The sequence below is a fragment of the Nothoprocta perdicaria genome, unplaced genomic scaffold (genome assembly GCF_003342845.1).
Source record: "Nothoprocta perdicaria isolate Ctin4 unplaced genomic scaffold, notPer1 scaffold_118, whole genome shotgun sequence".
Taxonomy (NCBI): Eukaryota; Metazoa; Chordata; class Aves; order Tinamiformes; family Tinamidae; genus Nothoprocta; species Nothoprocta perdicaria.
This window is the reverse complement of record NW_020454294.1, coordinates 1,678,419-1,697,910: the sequence shown is the minus strand read 5'-3', so window position 1 is coordinate 1,697,910 and position 19,492 is coordinate 1,678,419. Positions and strand designations below refer to the sequence as shown.

General features: G+C 50.1%; 1 long non-coding RNA gene across 1 annotated transcript; it reads right to left on the bottom strand.

Annotated features, from left to right (window-relative positions):
* Window positions 1-8,104: 8,104 nt before the first annotated feature.
* Window positions 8,105-17,247, bottom strand: LOC112959708. The gene is made up of 3 exons (XR_003251654.1): window positions 17,132-17,247; window positions 10,923-11,040; window positions 8,105-10,834 (listed from the first exon to the last, which is right to left on the bottom strand). It is a non-coding gene; the product is annotated as an uncharacterized LOC112959708 (long non-coding RNA).
* Window positions 17,248-19,492: the final 2,245 nt, after the last annotated feature.

Sequence of the window (19,492 nt, the reverse complement as noted above, 5' to 3'; positions counted from 1 at the left end):
ACTTGCTTCAAAAGGAGCCAAAAGGCATTAATGGCCACTTGAAGTTATCTGAGATTTACATGCAGGAGCTTCAGAGCGTGGGGATTTTCCAGCCCTGCTGTGTTCTGGACAGTGTTAGTGTAAACCAGGACATGGGAGGGTGCAGATCCAGCTCCTGTAACSGGGATCTCCCAGGATTTGAGGTGTCAGTGTGAAGGCAGATTGTCTCCTCACCAGTTACATCACTATAACTATTAATCTAATGTGGATTTAATGGTGGCTTCTCCTGTCCTTGCTCAAGCAGTTCTGGCATTGAAGACAGAAACACTGGGCGTTTCTGAAGTTCCTTTTGCCTATGCAGGATAAGGACTCCCTGACTAATACTGATCCTTGACACTTCAATCGCTTTGGGTGGAGGCCGACAGTTTTATTTAAAATCTTGGCTTTCCCTTTTTAATTTTATTTTCTCCTTTCATATAGAATATTTTTTTTTTATATTCTTGGTATGAGGGAGAAGCAGATTTCTAGTCTGTGGGGATTTCACGTCACTAACATTGAAGAGTTCAGGATACTGTTTTCTTCACCCAGGTAAGACAAAGAAAAACTGATATTATCCCCAAGAGGGAACCGATAAAACCTCCTGTCTAATATCTCCTGCCCTATAGCTCTGATATTKGCAGGGGAAAGCCTTGTGCATCCTGTGTTGAAAGTTGAACTTGACGTCTCCATGGCMCCTGCCAGCACACACATTTCTTTGTGTTTTGCTCCCCAAATGTGACCTGAAATTAAAGGGAACTATTAATACTCTGATCTTGACAAAGAGCTCRGTGCCCCCAGCTGACACCTCAGCCTCCGGGCCTTGCAGGGCATCTCAACCAGAATCAAGTTGGTGCTGAAGGAGCTAAGGTACCAAAGCAAATGCAAAAAGGCAAGAATAAAGAGACAGGATAGGAAAAAAAAAACCCAACAAAAAAAAAAAAAATTCGCTCTGCATTGGCCACAAAATTCTTAATGCTCCATGTCATGCTTTAGAAAATCACTTTAGCCTAAGACTCCTTTCGTGATTACGGCCCCATTTCAGAGCAGGTACGCAAGCGAAGCTCTGATGGAAGGTTTAGAAAAGGCCTTTTAGCCACGGACTGGGGGATCAGTCTGTTCAGGCTTGGAAGGGGGAGTGTGGGAGGCCGCCTGATTACACTGTCTTTGCATGGTGGAGATAACGGCACTTGAAAGGGGATCTTAATCCAGGAGAAGGGCTTAGCAAAGCACTGATCCGGACCTGTTCCTACTAGAACTGGGGCACTTAAAAGAAGTGAGTTAAAGAAAAGCCACCCATGCACATGGCAGTGACCACCGAGATAGACAGGAGTACACAAGGGCAATTGCAAGCAAGGCACAAGACACACAGTGAGGTTGATTGCTGTTCTGCAAGGGGTTGCAAAGGGAGCCCTCTGCTCCCAGCCTGCTTCAGGTCCCATCAGACTCAAAGCTGCGACCCTGTTTGATTCACCAAAGCTGATATTTTCTAAGGATTTTAAGGGAAATGTGGTTATTTAGGGGGAGCAGAGACAGCAAGGTTCAGCACGAAAGCCTTGATTCTCAGTGGCCATTCCAAAAATGTCAAGTAATAATCACTTTGTGCAGCATTCTGGGGATATCCAGCCCAGAAAGGAGCAGTTTTCCATCCCAAGCACTTTCTAACTGGCACAGGAGCCCACGAACACTTTTCTGCAGCAGAAGAGTGGCCTGCAGCTGAAGCGGCCACCAGCGCCAACCACGAGGACCTGCCTGGGCTCCCTGGATGGCGAGTCCTGCCCTCACCACAGCAGGCTCCTCCAGCACAACCGTGGCTAAAATTAGTGCTGGATGGAGYGAACGGGATCCCAGGTGATTTGCTGCCCTCTGTAGCCCAAGCAGAGCTCTCGCTATCCAGCTGCTGCAGGAGGAGCATCGCTGGTTTCAGGCACATCTCTCCCTGGACCCTTACAGGTGTGAATCCCAAAAGGCAGGAGAAAGCAGAGGTGAAGACAAGCCCAACAGGACCAGTGGCAAAGCCACCCAACAACGTCTGTCATCTCCACCAAGGACGTCTCAACAGGCTCCCATTGCCACCAAGGGGACAAGCAAAAAGCTTCAAGGGACCCAACCTGCAGTTCTAAAGATGACAAACATGGGTATGGCCCAGGGCAATACCCATAACATGGTCTCCATTCTCCTGCTGCTGGTGGGTCTGTAATCACTTCAAGCTGCAGGAATTCAAAGCTGGAATGGAAATTTGCAGTCTGCACAAAGTGGAAGCAACAAAGGCCTGAATGAAACCTGGAGAGGCTGACTGTTAAAAGCATCACAAATAGGACATCTCCTTCACTGGGTTTGGGTTATTTGCAACAGCAGAAACACCCCCAAAGCAAACCACAGCTCCTGCTGTCACGGGTGCAATTACTGTGCTCACCCCAACACCTTTGTTAAATGAGAAAGCTGCCAACTGGGAAAACTCTTTCATTGCAAACAGACAACATTTATAGCCCTCTTTTTTACCCCAAAGAAAAGGCTTTTTGCCTTYGAGACCCTCTGCAGTCACATTGACGCACATGTTTCTCACGGGGACAAGCGCTCTGGTTTTAAGGAGACTCATTTCAAGAGTCGACGGTGGGAGGTAGCCCTCCAGTGGCGAAAAACACTAGAAACGGGGCTATAGTTTTATGTACATAGCTAGAAACAGCATAGTGTAGGGYGGCTATGCCCTCTGCATCTCTCTGTTGATCGCATCTGGGAACCCAAATGCCCAGAGGTCATTAAATTCATCCCACGCTTAGAGTGGGGACGTGGGGATGATCCTGTGAGGATCATGGCTTGTAGACACAGAGGGTGGGCAGCAGCAAGCATAAGGCTGAGCCACAGTAAAAGTCTTTCCTTGTGGTCCCATGGCCAAGGTTTCCCTGGGTGCAGCCTCATGGGAGCAGCAGGATGCTCTGGCAAGGTGCAAGCAGCCAGATGCACCAAAACCTGGCGATCAGGGCATATTCCCACCCTAATTCACCCAAATCCTGCCTGCTCGGCCTCTTGCAGCCCACCCAAATGCACAAACCTCCAAGCTCTTGCCGGACACTGCTGCTGAGCTACTTCATGCCCGGTCCCAGGTCCAGGGCAGATGACAACTTTCACTCCCTTGTGGCTCTTGCACCGTCATTTTACACCATGTTGACACTCAGACAGAAGCTCAAAGGATAGCTTGGGGATCTCTCCTCCTCTCTAGCCACCAGAACACAGAGGGATCTCAGTGGGAATGAGCTGGAGCATCTTCCTGTGTTTTGTTGTACTTGTATCAGAGACCTATAGCAACTAATAATCAACACACGTTGCACTGCTTGTGGTGCAAAAACCCAGGAGAAAGAGTTGACACCAAAATTGCTAGATTTGGGCCATATAGCAACAAAAACCCCAAACGAGGTTGCAAGGCAGATCAGGAAGRAGCCCTCACCCAGAGAGCACCTACCACTCCAAGAAATAAGCTCATGTCACAACATGTTCCAACCAGGTTTCGAGCACAGCAGCAATTTTCTAGCAGTCTTCTAATATAGCAGTGCCATCTTCAGGCAAAAAGTCTGCCCTGCACTCATGCCACCTCATACTTGCTCCCCTACCTCTGTGTGGAGCTGTGTCCTCAAAGAGCACTGAAATAACCTCAGCTTTATCCTCCCAATTGCCATGGTAAAGCCACTTTTTAAAAATAATCCTGTGAATAATAGGCCACCTCACTGCGATTGCTAATGATGAGCCTCTGATTTCATAATGCAAAGGTTGCAGTTGAGGATCACCCTCTTCAACTGGCCATGCAGCGCTGGTATAAAATACAGCAAAGCAATGCAGGACTCGTAGGTCCAYGTGGTACTAATACAGTGGACGTATTCTCACAGCATCACACCCAGCTTTACCCACACTTACCTAGTCCTGACGTTTTCCTGGATGGTGCCATCCCACAATTCCCGTCTTCCTCCAAGCTGCTCCTGCCACAGCTCTGCAGGCAGCTCCCCAGAGCAAAACCAAACCCGCAGGCCCAAACAGCCTAGGACAAGCACTAGGACCAGAGCAGTTGTGAAGACCACGGTGCCCAGCCTCTGGGAACCTCCTCCAGTCCTGCTGGCATGGTTCTTGAGATCCCAACCATGCCCAAGTTGCTACTGCCAAGCTCCTGTGGCTCTCCCCAGCCTCCCAGCAAAGCTGAGRCTCTCCAGATGGCCAGAGCATGTTGAAAGCATAAGGCATTTGGGTTGGAGGACACCACACAGGACGCTATAGCAGGACAGCTTCAGCATGGTCTAAATGCTCCTGAGGGTCTCAACATTGAGGGACAACTGGAGGAGCATGGGAGAAAGAAGCAGCTTCCCAACCCCGAGCAGGAGAGCCTGGCATCTTAGGTGCAGAAAGGTTTTTACCTTCCAGGCTGTCCTTCCTCTTCACTGCCATCACATTTAAGACATAACCCTCCTTTCCTCAGAATGACAATTTCTACAAAGCAGTTTGCTTCAGAAAAAGTCACCTTCTGCTGATAAGAGCTGCAACTTAGCACCATTCAGCCCACCTGGGGATAATCTCCCATCACTGGCACATCAGTTTCCAGGCCCCCAGGCAGTGCAGACTGTCCTGCCATAGAAGAYAGCAGGATTCAGCACCACGCTGCCCAGTTCAGCTTGGAGCACAGGGCTCAGCCTGGTTTTCCAGGCTGCTCCTCTGACTACCTGAGTTCATTAAGGCCTGAAATGCACAGAGTGTGGGATATAATGGGGAATTCCAGCTTTCCTCTGGATTCCCCTGCTCCTGCCACAGCTGCTCCGCCAGTCTGGTCTCTCAAAGCCCAGTCAGGGCAGCCCTGCAGCTGCTTTGATTCAAATTGACCATAAATGGCAAAAAGAAAACAAATAAACCAAAAAAAAACAGGCCATGTAAGTCCATGCTAGTTGGGCACAATGCTTCACCTCCTCTTTCAGCAGCAGGGGAATTAGTAGAGGAGTCTTCACAGAGTCCACAACAGGTCTTGCCCTGTGGTGGAACCCTCCCTCTTGGCTTGGAAGCATCCATGATGGGACACTGTTACTGCAGTTGCACTCTTGGAGTGAAGCGACATGACTCCAAAGTTTCTGGTTCAGAAAGGGGAAATTTACATCTGAAATCCCAAGGGTGAAATGCTGAGGTCTTTGGCCCGGGCCACTCCCATGTCACAAGGGGTGCAAAGAGGGCATTTCTGCAGCCAAGCAACCTACCTCTTCCAAGCAGCATTCCTCTAAGGAAGTCTCGTACACACAGATACCAACACCTAGATATTGCTTTTTGGGTAAAAAGAAAAGTTTTTAAGTCATGGCCAAAGGGAATTGCCTGAAAAGGTTGGTGTCAGGATTTGGGTGGGATTCAGTAACCCTGCAACCACAGACCAAAAGGCCCCCTCCTGGTGCCACGGTTCTGCACATCTGCGCTTGGCTCCCATCAGCAACACGGCCAGACCTTCACATCCCGACTCCACAGCACCTCCCATTGCCCTCCTCTCCACTCCACCAGCTTCTGTTTTTTCCTTAAAAGTTTGTTGGGGAAAAGAGTAAGTCTGCACTTCTGTAAATATTTTACCTTTTTGATGTTCCTTACATGTTTCCAAGGCTTTGGTTACAGTTTCTTCAAGAAAAAAAAAAAAATCTCAAACTTTTGAGCATGGGAAAGGGACTCCTCCAATTAATATCAAGAGTTTTGGCAGGAAAATCCCATTTTCCCAAAGATAAAACAGTTACCTGTTTTATCTTTGACCCTCCTGACRTATCTGGGAAGTGCCCTGCAGAGCTCGAGCCAGCAGGAAAGTGGCTCCTTGCACAACTTTAAATACTGTAACATAAATGAAGCAAAGAGAAGGTCTCCCAAGCCCACARGCAGGTTGGGAGGCAAAGCAGGGACCGGGCTCAACAAAGTCAACGCCAGGGTTGTTTCCACATTGCAGAGGGGTGACCCCAGCTCTCCATCCACACGTTTGATGGGTTCAGGCTCATGCCTGTGGTCTAAATTCCCCAAAGAATCCATAGTTTTTATTTTTTTTTCTCAGAATTGACAGTGTTGGAAACCTCTCTTTAGTAACTTGACACAACAACTTGTAAACCAAGCAGTACATTTACAATGGGACTCCGTCTGTTTCAATAGAAATAGATCTTTATTAATACCATGCACATTATATATATATATTTAAAATACATATACATTTTCCTACTATTCACTTTAGAAAACAATCTCATAAAAACCTTTAATCAGGCCTCAAGTAATCTTAAACATTAAAAAGCCATTTTAAGTATAGAACCAGTAAGCATTAGTCCAATTAAGTGGTGTATAATCACCATGTAGTTAACATAACGCAGGCTCATGCATTTCAACAGAAATAGATGTTCCCTCTTCTGCTTTGTTAATCAAGTCAAATATATGATGCTATACTTGACGACACCTGCCTTTTATATATGCAGCTGGGATTCCCTGCTGAGAGCGCTGTACAGATGGGATTTAAAAGCCAGAGACAACTTTTGTTACAACTTTCCAATCGAGTCCACATGAGGGGCCTCTGATGTTGTAGGTGACGCAGCACCCACAGGTGACAGGAGCTGGAAAAAAAGGGATTTTTCACAAATTGTAAAGAGAAAGCAATGGGGAAAAAAAAAGAAGAGGAAAGGGAATTGCCAATCCCCTTGGGTGTTCATGGCAATAGGGATGGGATCTGGTTTCCCAAGGCCGGCTCGAGTATTGGAGCGCATGGAAGGGTCTGCAGTTTTCAGAGGGCATATACGAAGGCCAGCTGATGATGGGGCTTTAAGGCACAAGWGTCCATATATATACACTCAACATACTCATTAAAAAACAAAAGTTCCATCGACAGTGCAATACAGATGCAGGCAAGAACTCAAGCGGCAGCTCTATAGTCACTTCCACGGAGAACGAGGCGGTTTGGGAGCACCCATGCACATGCTGCACACCGAGCACCCAACTGGTCGTGTTGCGATGGCTGCACCAAGAAATAGTAATACAGGCAAAGACGATTTCCTGCTGACCGAGGCACGGTCACATCTTCAAAATTAATCAGCTATCATAACGAGTCCGTCCTTGTCGCACATCTTGGCTTGGTTCCTCTCTGAGGAACGTCCTATCTCCAAGGCAACTGGTGCTGGAGGGAAGCAAGGACTCTACATCCAGTGCAAACATAGCCCATGTGTGGGAGTGCCTACTGCAGTCAGAACAGAATATACACAAATATATATATATTTATCACTGAAATGTGACCACCTACAGATAGTTTCACATGTTAGAAGCTAGAAGAACCGAACTCTGAATCTGCTACAAACCTGCAAAGAAAAATCGCTGTATGTAGCTGGGTCAAAATGCTGGTACCTGGCAACTCGGTGGCTAAGTGTTAAAAACAGTCCATGATTCAAAAAGTGCCAAATTCAGTATTTTGGGACTAACTTGCAAGGTTATTGCATCTTGGTTGTTATTTGTCATTCTGCAAAATACCTGTTTTAAGCATAAAAGCAGAATGTTTTGATCCCACTTTTAAACAGCTCAAATCACCGTGCARAGTGGAAGGCAGAAGAAACTTGAGCAGACTCAAAGTACTCAGACTTCTCTACCTTTGATGCAATTTTATATCAAAAAGTCAACCATAAAAAATAATTTATTTTCTAGGAAGGAATAATAGCATTCCACATCTCTAGAGCAAGCAAGCAAACAAAAAAAAAAAAAGAGATTTTTTTTTTAATTCAAAAAAAAGAATGTGAGAAGAACATTAGTAAAATATTGTCCTCTCTCCCAGGTAGCCCAAGGATACTCACAGCTCCTGTCTTCGGGAATTTCAAACACTTGTGTTACCTGAGGCACATCCAGATGTCTATCTGTTTAATAAAGTGCACGGAGATTTAACACATTATCAGAGAGGCTTTTAATGGGTGAGAAAGCACCTGCCTTCTTCACCACTCAAAGAAGTTGTTTGTTCAAAGGTGATTCCAAAATGGGGATTTTCTTTTTTTCTTTTTTTCTTTTTTTCTTTTTTTTTAAGGAGAGGTTAAGAGCTTTAATCCTATCAGGCTTTTTCATTCCATTGGCAAAATAGAGAAATAACATTACTAATTTTATATAAAAAGCTTTGCTTTTCAGGCCAGAGATATTATATGAACATAATAAAGTAGGGCAGTGAACTGGGGAAAAATAAAAAGAGATTTTAGCACTTCATGTAGTTGCCCGATCATTACAAATTCAGGTGAAAATGGATACAAGGTGTATAAACCAGGTCGATGTAGAGCTGGGAATTACAGATTTGGAAAAAAACAGWGGACAGAAGTAACTTTCCCTTGACACCTCGCTGCCTTCTACTGTCCCTACCCGAACCCCTGCGCATGCATCATGATGTTGGGGGTAAAAATGCTCTTTTGGGGATAACGGCACCGCTCACAACAGCCTGACTCCCTCTACGAGGGCTCAAAATTCCCTTGGCCTTTCCCCACTGCCCCACTGCAATGGGCAGAGTCCCTTTTAGCTGCTCCTTTCCGAAGGGCTCCAGCCTGGCCGAGGGTGCAGAGAGACAAGAAATGGGCTTAGTCTCCAAATAAAAAACTAACAGCAGCTTCTCCAGCCTGAACACTCACTCTAATTGCACTTCCCAAGCAGCGCTGCCCTGTTTTTTACCAGCCTTCCCACAGTTTATGTGCTGTTTATGTTCTCAGATTTGCAGGTTATCCGCTTTTTTTGAACTAGGCAGTTGCCTTTTTGTTATTGTTATTAAAAACATCACTAGATTTCACTCCGCTTCCTTCTGCCTGCTAAGCCTAGGGCGCCTTCTCCCCGTCGACGCGTCAGTGAGTTTGCTCTTTGCACTTGCTGCTCTCGTCTCTCTCGTTTTTTCCCCCGCGTTTCTGCACAAACACTGCTGTCAGCCTCGCTGATGAGTGCAACACACGGGACCACGACGTTGCAAGCAGCATTAACAGGAGGAATCCTATGGATTAAGCCCATCCAGCGGCATTTGTTCGTACTGTGTAACGCTTCGGAAAGAGCATCAGCCGCTCCGACACGAGAGAAGCCAGAATAAAAATTAGGTTCCTAGATACGTCTCTGCCTCCAGCTGAGAGTTTGTTCTCATTTAATTCACTTTAAAGCTGCAGTGGTGGGAGCGAGCAGTGCAAAACCGGCTCCTTCCCTGCAAGCTGACAGATTCCTAGGATTTGGGCTGGTTTTGCAGCGCATTGGGTATTTGTTCAGTAGCTCTGTGTTGCGAGCCACTCTCAACTGAACAGCAGATGTGTCCATAGCTGATAGTTACAGGCTCATTAATCACATTTCCACAGGTTATAGTGCAATCTTTGCTTTCGACTCCCTGCCTGGAGCATCACCTTTTCCCTTATATTACTCTTTGGTATTTTCATAACGTAGCTTTGGCAGCTATGAAACTTGCCCGTTCTCGTCCTCAGTTTGCTGAACATCTCTCAGGTCATTGCACACACTTGTGAAATATATATTTACATAATCTAAGGTTAATTCCCAGACTGAAATTGGACATTTYACTTAACCTGAAAAACTATTACTAACGATGAGTATTGTCATCAAGAAAACCTCTGAGGTTTTGCTAGCATCTGTCAGATACATTCATTCTTATCAATAGGAGTTTTTGTTGTTTTTCTGCCTTTTTTTATTCCACATAAAATGAAATGACTGTCTGTTCCCTAGCACCAATAGGAACCTCTGGCCAAACAGTAAATCAGCATGCAAAAAGGATCAGGGAAACAACTAGGGAAAGAATCAAATGAAGCTAAGGAATCACTGGTGACTGGCTGCAGAAACAGTCTTTCCTGTGAGTCATTCTGTTTTGCTCTAAAATAGCAAAGTAGAAACCAGCTAAGAGAGAAGTAAAAGGTGAATGCAATTACTTAAAAAAATAAAACCCTACAAATCTCAATAGTGGCTGTTTTGCAAGTAGCAAGTGAGCTAGTCTCGGAAAATCCTAAGCAAAAGGCTGTTTGCTTTGGCACTGTCTCCTTCATCTTCAAAGAAACTTTCTACCTATACATTTACAGGAAATATCGAGCTTTTTACTCCTCGCTGTTAGACTGCTCTGCTGCTTTGGGGCTCCCTTTCCACTGGGGATGACACAATTGAACTGCAAAGTGGCTTTGGACATCCGTATCTACACACAGGCAACTGAAATGCAGCTTTGTTTCTACAAAACACATTGCGCACAGTCTCTGCGTGCGAGAACCTCTGTATGCACCAGCTCTGCGTGTCCGGCAACGCACTCTGTAACCGCGGGGTTGACACCAGCGGCTGCAGAGCGTGAGTCAAAGCACCTTCCACCGAGCTCCGCTCGCGTCCCGGCCTTGATCCCAAGGACATCTGCAATTAGTGCCTCATCTTAACATCTCCATAAGCAGTCCAAGCATTCAGAAACAAACATCAGTGGGTCTAACAGCTACTTTTAATTCATTTTATAAATAAGCAATTGAGAATTTTGCTCCAAGTGGCTGCTTGTGTAGCCCATTCCGTAAATGGCGTTCTCTGCAGAATAAGGCACGATATGATACGAATGCAGCTCTTCATAATAGAGTGACTGAGAACAGCATTCTTGTACCATAAACTTCAGCCGTTTTCGTGCATCAGAGTAAGCAGTCCTATAACAGGGAGCCTCCTTAAAGTATTCATAGCTCTCCCTCTCTGTCTCTAGGTGAATCTTCCTCAACAGATTGTTAATTAATACCGACCTACGGAGATAGGCTTCAGGGTCTTCCAGGAATCGGAGTTTCTGGAGAGAAAGTTTTAAGATACAAGTCCGGTCCTCGGGTAGTATCAGGTGCTAAGAAGTAGAGAAAAAACAAGCAGGTCTTTAGCAGTGAGGAATAACACCAATGGAGGGTGGGATCTGGAATGGGAAACCTACTCACTTTTGGACAATACTCATGGTAATCTTGACGTAAATGTTCTTCTTCTGCATATTTTCTCTTAAAGTAGGCTACTTTCGACGTCGTTAATGTATTTAGTAGGCCCCCAATCAGATCAGCTCTGCATAAAACAATAAGAGAAAAGACTCAGTGGTGCTTGCTGCCATCGTCACTGCAGTGTCCCTGTCCTGGGTGCATAAAATGAGGTATCCAGGTGGGATCCAGCCTGTACTGAACATGCACTCACCATGTGTGGTTCTCAACCCCACCATACTAGAAAAGACTCGAGGTGCCAACACTTGTGAGGATGTTACCAACCCTCTGCCCTGAGACACGTGAGAGCAGCACGTCCTGCTCTGGAGAGGTGGCCACCAGCCACAGYGCTGTGCTGGACAGGTTGCAGGACATGGATCCTGCAGAAGGAGCTGGGTCCCCACCAACCTCTGCTGCACGGAGCAGGACGAGGAGGCAACGGAGCTGGGAGGTCTCCATACAACTGCAGGAGGAATGGGGAACAGAGGGGGCCTTCTGTCACATTGAAGTGCATGTAGAAGACACACAGCAATGGACAAGTTTTTAATTAAATTTCAATTTAATTCTACATTTAAATTTTTAAATTTAAATTTAAAATTTGATTTTAACACCCTACACACGCACACACACACTTACGTGGCTTCACTGACAAGCAAATACGAAGTGTATTCACTAGATGGTAGTGTTGGTGCGGGGAAGAGGAGCACCCTAGCTAGGTGTCAGCAGTGACAGCTCGTTTGCTCTCCGGTTTTTCAGCTTTTAAGGACATAACAGACTGAGGCTCGGTATTTGTAAATGAGAAGGGACTTCAGTTTTGCCCTGTGATAAGGTTCAGCAGGGATTATAGACAAAAATGAAGCCTTTCGGAGGAGTTGGGTTGGGCGTTTGCTCACGTGGAGAGGAGCTCTGGAGAGGCTCAGGGTTCTCTGCAAGCCACCAGCTAGGACCAGCTCTCTCTTCTTTCATCTCTATGGAGAGCTGGTCCTAGCATCTTAATGAGATCCATTACTTTGCTAGTATTCAGTCTCGTGAATGCCAGGTCCCTGCGAGAGCCCTGGGATGCTTGTACAGATGTGCCTTTGAGCTCTCACTCAAAAGACAGMAGGAGGTGACACCAGCTGCGTCCCAGCAGCTGCTCTGTGCTGCGTGGTGCTCACAGCCCGATCCAAYGCTGACTCCGTGGGGGTAGGAGTCATGCTGTCAACATCAACGGGAACTAGATGGATTCTGATGATGAACGTACTACTATAAACATGCTAAACCCAGGCTACCTCTACCCTGTGCTTGTCCAGAGCAAAGCAGAAAGGGGGCAACGTGGGGTTAAGTTATCTTCATGCTTCCTCCATGGCAGAAGATTGAGGATCAGGTGTGACATAAGACCCCAGCAGCAGATGTGGCTGCCAGCATTGCATAGGGGTGTCACAGTCATGCTCCAGAATGGTTTTTATGCAAGAGGTTCCCAGAAAGAGTGGGCCAGAGGACTCTTTATGGTAGGAGGGAAGAAGTTCAAAATCAAAAAAATACATAAATAAATAAGGAGACCCAGAATAGAATGCCACTCACTTTCACTTTACTATTCATGAGTCATTACTGGGAGGCATGCATATTTGTATGTGGTTCAGTTACCTCCTGAACCTCCTCTGTGATAAGAATTTTTGTGGTTTGCTTTTAAATGTGCTATCTTTTAAAGCAGACTACAGTGTCTTTTAAGGGCAGTCCAGCAAAAGAGGGTGCCTGGAGTCACTTTTTAGCATACCTCAAAATCAGGTCCTACAGGATGATTTTCTTTTCAAAAACTCAGGTCTCTGGATTGGGCTGTTCTAAAACAGACTCTCTGAGGAGACAAAGGAATTGGTTTTTGACTGTTTCTCTACAATAGCAAAGCCAAACAGCACTATGTGAGTAAAATGTGAACTTCATGTTWCTGGAAGGATCCTGCCGTGGGGCTAGGGGAGCTCCTGGAATCTGACTGCAGGTTGGAGTGAAAAGATCTTCACACCACAAGGGCTGCTAGCATCTCTCCTTCACTGCAAGGAAGGAATAATAGGCTCTATTTTCCTCCTAAATCAAGACTATGAGAAGCGGTCAAAGAGGACAGACTTTCAAAGAGAGAGAGATTTTCTTTTTTTTTCCTCGTGCTTTCTCCCTGAATTTGGAGTCAGTGAGGATGGAAGGTTTCCCTAAAGCAATTTACAAGCCTTCCCAGAAGCCCCTTGACTGGTGGATTCACAACCCATTTGAAGGTGAAGTCCCCCAGGTCTGCTCTGGAGCCTGGCCCTTCCATGGTCGCCCAAGCAGCATTTACCCGAGAGGCTCAGAGAGGTGCCCTCACTGCTGCAGAGCCACCACGACAGAGTCAACAGGACATTGTGGGCAACCTGGGTCCCAGCAGACACGAGAGAGGCTCCCAGCACCCGCCTCAGCTCTCCAGTGCTGCGTTCACGGCGCTGCCAGTGCTGGGCAGCTGCAAACACTGCTTAAAATTCATCCAGTGGCATGCATGGTGAGTAGATTTTATCCTAATATTTAAATTACATGGGAGAATGGACACCCTGGACATTTACCTATTCCTATATTGGTTCTCCTATGCTAAGCTCCGCTGCATTTACCCTCCCAGGTCCTTGGACAGGAGGAGAATGCCACAGTTTTTGTCGGACTGCTCTGATGAGGGCAGAGGTGCAGAAAAATGAAGGGACTTCCCTGCAGCTGCACAAGCTGTCAGTGACAGGAAGGAAACTAAGCCAAGTCTAAAGGCTGATAAGTCAACCCTTGGGCCCATCCTTTCTCTTCAAAACAAGCCCCAAGATGCTCAAAATGCTGACAGTTTTCAGTGAAYGCGCTGGAACGGGACAAAAACTTCCACTGCAGGGAAGTTTTCAAGCAGGAAATTAGTCCCAGGACATGGAGAAGACACAAAAACACTTCATGCAGAGCACAGACATCTCAGCCCATCAATTCTACTGAGAGAGCTCCATGTCAGCCTTTCCTTGGCTTGCTCTTGGAGGCAGGAATGCCTCTCCCTGGCCAAGAGGGTGACAGGACATCAGTGCCCCTTGAGCATGGGTGATATTTTCCATGTGTCTCATGGGAAATTAGGATGGTGGAGAAATACCAGTAAAGAGCTTGAAGGAGCCACCTCAACATGCAGAGCCACCTGAAGCTCTCAAGGACACAGGATCCTCCAAGGAGTACTGCCCCACGTCACTATGACAGGGAATAACCTGTGGCTCTCCTGCCTAGGGATTTGGCTGCCAGGACATCCACACAGCCCTGGGAAGGGAGGCTGATTTCAGCACGTGCTGCAGGATGGAGGCTGTTTCTTGCCAGCAGAACCAGTTGGAAATGCATTTTGTAGATAGACGTGACGGACCATCCTGGCAGTGGTTTTGTTTAGCATCTACCTGGCCCTGGCTGTCTGCCAGCTGAGTCTGTGGGAGCATTCATTACAGCCCTTCTCACCCAACAGCACCACCAGCCTGGGACATAACCCTTGGTGACTAAGTGGTCGGCTGTATTTCAAGTCGTAAAGAACATCCCAGCATTAATGTGTCAGCAATTTGCTTTGGTAACGAGGAAGGGAAACAATGTGCAAAGGAACACCTGACTGAATACATAACGCAAACGAGTCCCACTGCAGGACTGTTGCACGGTTTGCTCTTGCACTCAATGAACCTGCCACATCACCAGCATCATCGTCATCTTTTGTGGTGGCAAACGATGTTCACATGTCTCTCTGTAGGTGAAAAGGGATGAAGGATGAACTGCATCCTTGCACTGTGTTCCAGACACCAGGACTGGTGAGGAAAAGGGAATGAAAACCAGAGGCCACCTGTATGAGACTGCRGCTGCCTTTGTCTGGGGCTGGTGGAATATTAACCCACGGGATGAGGTGGTTTGGGAACTGGTAATGGGAAAAACACAGAGTGAGCTGCCGAAAGGATCACTGATGGGGAGAAAGAGAGTCTGGCACTGTCGCCTGTTGGAGGTGTCGGAGGTCTACGGCTCTTCCCGCTCTTCCCTGCTTCAAAGCCCCATAAAGGCAGCAGTGACCGAGGTCACTGCCTGCCCTGCCGTGGCCACCAAGAGTGGGATGTACTCTTCCAAACCTGCTCCCTGGAACCACATGGATGTTTGCTGGGAATGACTCTTGGGGGTGCCACCACCCGGCACCAAGGCACAAAGAGACTCAAGGTGGGATGGTCCTGMGGTGCCCTGTCACACGCAGGGACAGGGACACAGACAAAACCCAGGGGGAACACGAGTGCTGGCATGCGGCTTGGCAGCTTGTGTCGCTGCCACGCAGCCCGTGCAGTTCCAGGCCCGAAGGAGCGGGAGGCTCCCGCAGCCGAGCCCTTCTCCCGCACTCACCTTGGCTGCCCGAGCGGGCCTCGGAGCGGCGCGGAGCGGAGCTGGAGCCGCGCCGCYGCGAAGCAGCCCCGCGGCGCTTCGTTTAAACACAAACATATTGAATCAGAGCGCTCCGCGCGCGAGGCTATTCTCGCCAGCCAAGCGTTTTGACAGTCRCATCAAGGTGGCGTGAGTCACCGTCCCCGCCTCGGGCAAGCGCGGGGACGGATATATCTTAATCACGTTACATTTCCCCGGCACAGTTCAAGGCACAGGGCCAAATTCCCCCCACGGCTCTGACAGGCGGCTTGTCCTGCCAGCCCGGATGAAGCCCAGGCAGCCAAGCGCCGGCATCGGCTCCGCAGCCTCCTGCTCTGCCCCGAGCCCCGGGCAGGGCTTGCACTGACCCCGGCAGGGCTGGCAGCAGGGCTGGGGCGGCAGCAGCTCCGCGGTGTCTCCCTGCTCCCCGTGCGCCGGGCACYGCGGCTCCAGCTGCCATTAGCGCTAATGGAAGTTTGTGGCATAAATCTCACGCGCGTCAGCGAGGGACGGGGCGCCTCTGTCTCCAGCCTGGACCTTTCAAACGCAGCTTTGCAGGGTCCTTAATTGCATCTTCAGGAATGAAAAACTCTTTTCATTCACCTCTCTGGTAATAATARAAGCGCTAAATGGGGCGGCATCCACAGAGTTGCTAGGCATGTTTGGCCACCTCATCCAAAGGATTATCTTTGCTAAATTGGTTTGGAAATAGATTCATAACATGGCAACTTGCTGGTCTAATCCCAAGGGGTGCTCAGCAGGGGTTGGTGCCGGCAATGCTGCCAGGGCTGCAAGGCAGCTCAGGCAGGAGGCGAGAAGGGATTTAACACATGACGGAACTGCTTGGGACACAGCAAAGCTTGGGCTTTTCCACAGAGAGGGACCTGCAAGCCCCGGGGCTTCCTGCTGGCTCTGCTGCCCTGACTTTGACACCGTGGGCGAGTGACTGCAGCCACAGGGGCAAAGACAGAGGCTCGGGGAGCAAACCAGCGTCCCACTGCGCGCAGAGGACACCCAGCCCAGCYGGCTGCAGGGATTCCTCACGGGGCAGGGGGGACCGGCATGCAAGCAAATTCCATGCATCTGAGACAGGAATCATTTCCGAGCCTCCCTTGCGCAGGGATCCACCAGCTCCCAGGCGAGCCGAGCTTGGCATTTCTTACCAGCTGGAGACGTGACTCGCTCACAGCGGAAAGTCTCCTAACGTCCTTGCGGCTGCTGACAAGCCGCGGGGATGAATTCCTGGGGCTGTAACCTGAGCAGYGCCAGCAATTAGGGAGCACCGGGCTGACATCTCTCTCTGGTTTCACACGCTATGCTGCCAAGTTTCCCTCCTTCCTGGGGCAGGAGAAGCAGCTGGCCTCCCTGTGGGATTCCCGTTGGATAAGGCAAAGCTACCAACCCGCAGGCAGATGAACGTGCGCATCGGAAATGCTCATGATTYGTTCCTGCCTGGCCAGTGATTGCAGGCAGTGCAAGGGAAGAGGCTTCCCATGCCTTGCTGGGGCAGGGAAAGCTCCCTGGCCTTGGCTTGGCTCTCCCGGGAGCTSCAGCCCCACTGCAAGTGCTGGGGTGCATTCGCAGCCTGGCTGCCTTTTCCTCTGCTCACTGCCTGGGACACCCCAGCTCAGTCCTGGGGATGGGTGTGTGCACCCTGCAAACCTCTCAAGCTTGAGCAAAGAAAACGGGATAACAGGGAAACTGCAGCTTCAGCCCCTTTCAGCATTGATGCAGCTCATCCCCCTCGCCCCGGAGGAGAGCCAAGCGGCTGCATCCGCCAGCGTGCGGGTTACCTGTGGATGCTGAGTCAATCTGCACAGGCTCTCGCGGGGGTAATTCCAGCAGTTCCGCTAAGGCTTCCTCCTTGCACGGGCTCAGCTAGCATTTCTGRCCGCGCCGCACTGCTGGAGCGTCACCTGCCGCCGTGGAGCAAGGAGAAACACACGTATGATAGGGGGAACAGCAGCAGGGAGCGGGGACTGCGGAGAGGAGAGCGGCGCTTCTGCAGACCCACGGAGCCTACTCAGGGCAAAACACACCTTGCAAATCACATCCAGGTCCCTAACCTCCACCTGACTGCCTGGGCTCCCTTTCCAACAGCAGCAAAGTAAAACCCAGCTTTAAGAAAAACATTACCAGTCTCTTGGTGGTGCATCTGTAACCCTCTCAGAGCAAGTGCTGCAAAAATACAGCCTGCTCCTCTAAATCAACAGAAGTTTCGTGAGCTAAAATGCGATCCCTGTGCTGAGCCTTTAAAAACTGCATTCAAAACTGCATTTATCTGTTGCACTACTACATTCAGGTGCTCTGCTCAGCCTCAGAGGGAGGCTAAAGAGCGGCTACCCMGACCACAGCATTAATTGGAGCAGCCTGAATTTCCAGAGGGAGAAGCCGTGGGACCCTCTGCCTGCGGAGGGACCCGGCTCTGGGGGAGCCAGGACACTGTTTCAGTTTAATGCAACTGCTGCCTTGAGCRCGATGCCGTTTCCAGGCTGCAATAGCTGCAGCGGCTGCCAGGAGCGTTGATGCTGCCGGAGCAGGAATGCTCCTCRTCCCGGGCAGAAAACAGCCACATGTGTGCATGCCCCAGCTCTGCACTTGCACGGGGGCATGCACGCTTTTAATGGATATGAATGAAGAAAGAGAACCAGCTTTAAACCCTGCAAGAGGGAGAGGAGGAAGGAGCATGTGTGTGTGCGCGCCTGTATCCGGGCTATAAGACATCTATATTTAGGCAACTATCTCATCCTGGAGGATGACACTTAGCCAAGAGGCAGGAGCGGCCACGGTTACTTTCCCGAGTTCGGCTTTGGCCGTGAGAAAGCCGTCTCCGACCAAAAGGAACTTTGTGGGAACGCGCCGGTGCCGGGAGCGCAGGCGGCGCCGCGCACCCCCAGCTCGTGATGCAGCAAAGCCGCCCAGGATGCTGCGGAGCGGCCAAACAGCGGGAGAAAAAACTTCCCGCGGGCACCGAGCACCTGCTGATCCCTTGGGGGAGATCCCGGGTGCTGCGGGACACCCCCCCCCGTCCCGCCACGGCGCTCCCCGCGCACCGCGACCCGACGGCGCGCACCGCGGCACTCACCGAGCGCGCGCGGGCCGGTGCTGCGTGCGCTGCCCCGCGTGGCCCCCGCGCCGTCCCCGCAGGCGCCCCGCGCTGCTCCGCGTGCCCCGCGAGCTGGTGGCGGCTCCCGCTCCCGCGCGTCCCCGCAGCCACTGAGTCGCTCATCACCGCCCGGCCGAGGAGAAGCCGGAGGTGGGTGGCCAGATGTTGGCGCCGCGGATTGGTCCAGCGGGAGCAGATGTTAGCCGGTTGCTAGGAGCGTTGCTAGGAGGCAGTGACGCTCTCTCCATCTCGGAGCCACTCGAGGGGAGGCTGGAGTTTCCTGCGGGAAGGCAGGGCGGGCAGGGGAGCGGGTCCGGCCTGGGGGTGCTCCAGAGCCTGGTGGTGTCACCCCAAGCCAGGGATGGGGTGCACAGGACCTGCCTGGCGTGGCCTGGCCGGGGGCGATGGCCCTGGGCAGGAGCGAGGGCTGGAYCGTGCAGGAGGGCTGTGAGCTGAGAGGTGTGAGGAGATGCCCGGGACATCCCGAGAGCCAGGAGGGGACAGCAAGGTGTCCAGTCCTGGAGAGGGGGACAGGGAGGACATAAAAACAGGCACCCCTCGGCACATTCGAGGAGACATCCCGCTGCGGGGACAAGGAAGAGCCAAGGGGAGCAGAGGACAAGTTTCAGGGTCAGACCATGAGAGACAACCCAGAGAAGGAGGGAGGCTCGTTTGCTGTCCTTCTGGGTCCTGCTTTTCTCCTTCATCCCCTCCTAACTTACCTCGGTCYCTTGGTCCCCAAGTGCCCATCACCAAACACACGGGCCACCCCCAGACTGTCTGGGATGCTCCACCATGATGCCCCGGATCTCACCATGGTGCTTCATCCCTCTGGGATGGTGAAGAGGCACCACGGTGTTCTCCAGTCCCAGCCATGGACACAGCCGGGCAGCGAGGCTGGAGTCTCCAGGGAAAAGGGAGCACACACAGGGATTGCTGCAGGAGTAGGTGTCACTCAGCAAAACAGCCCAAACCTCCCTCTCCCAACCAGCARCTCAGCATGGAGTGGGACAACCTGGTTCTCTCAGCCCGGTGGGTGGATCCGACC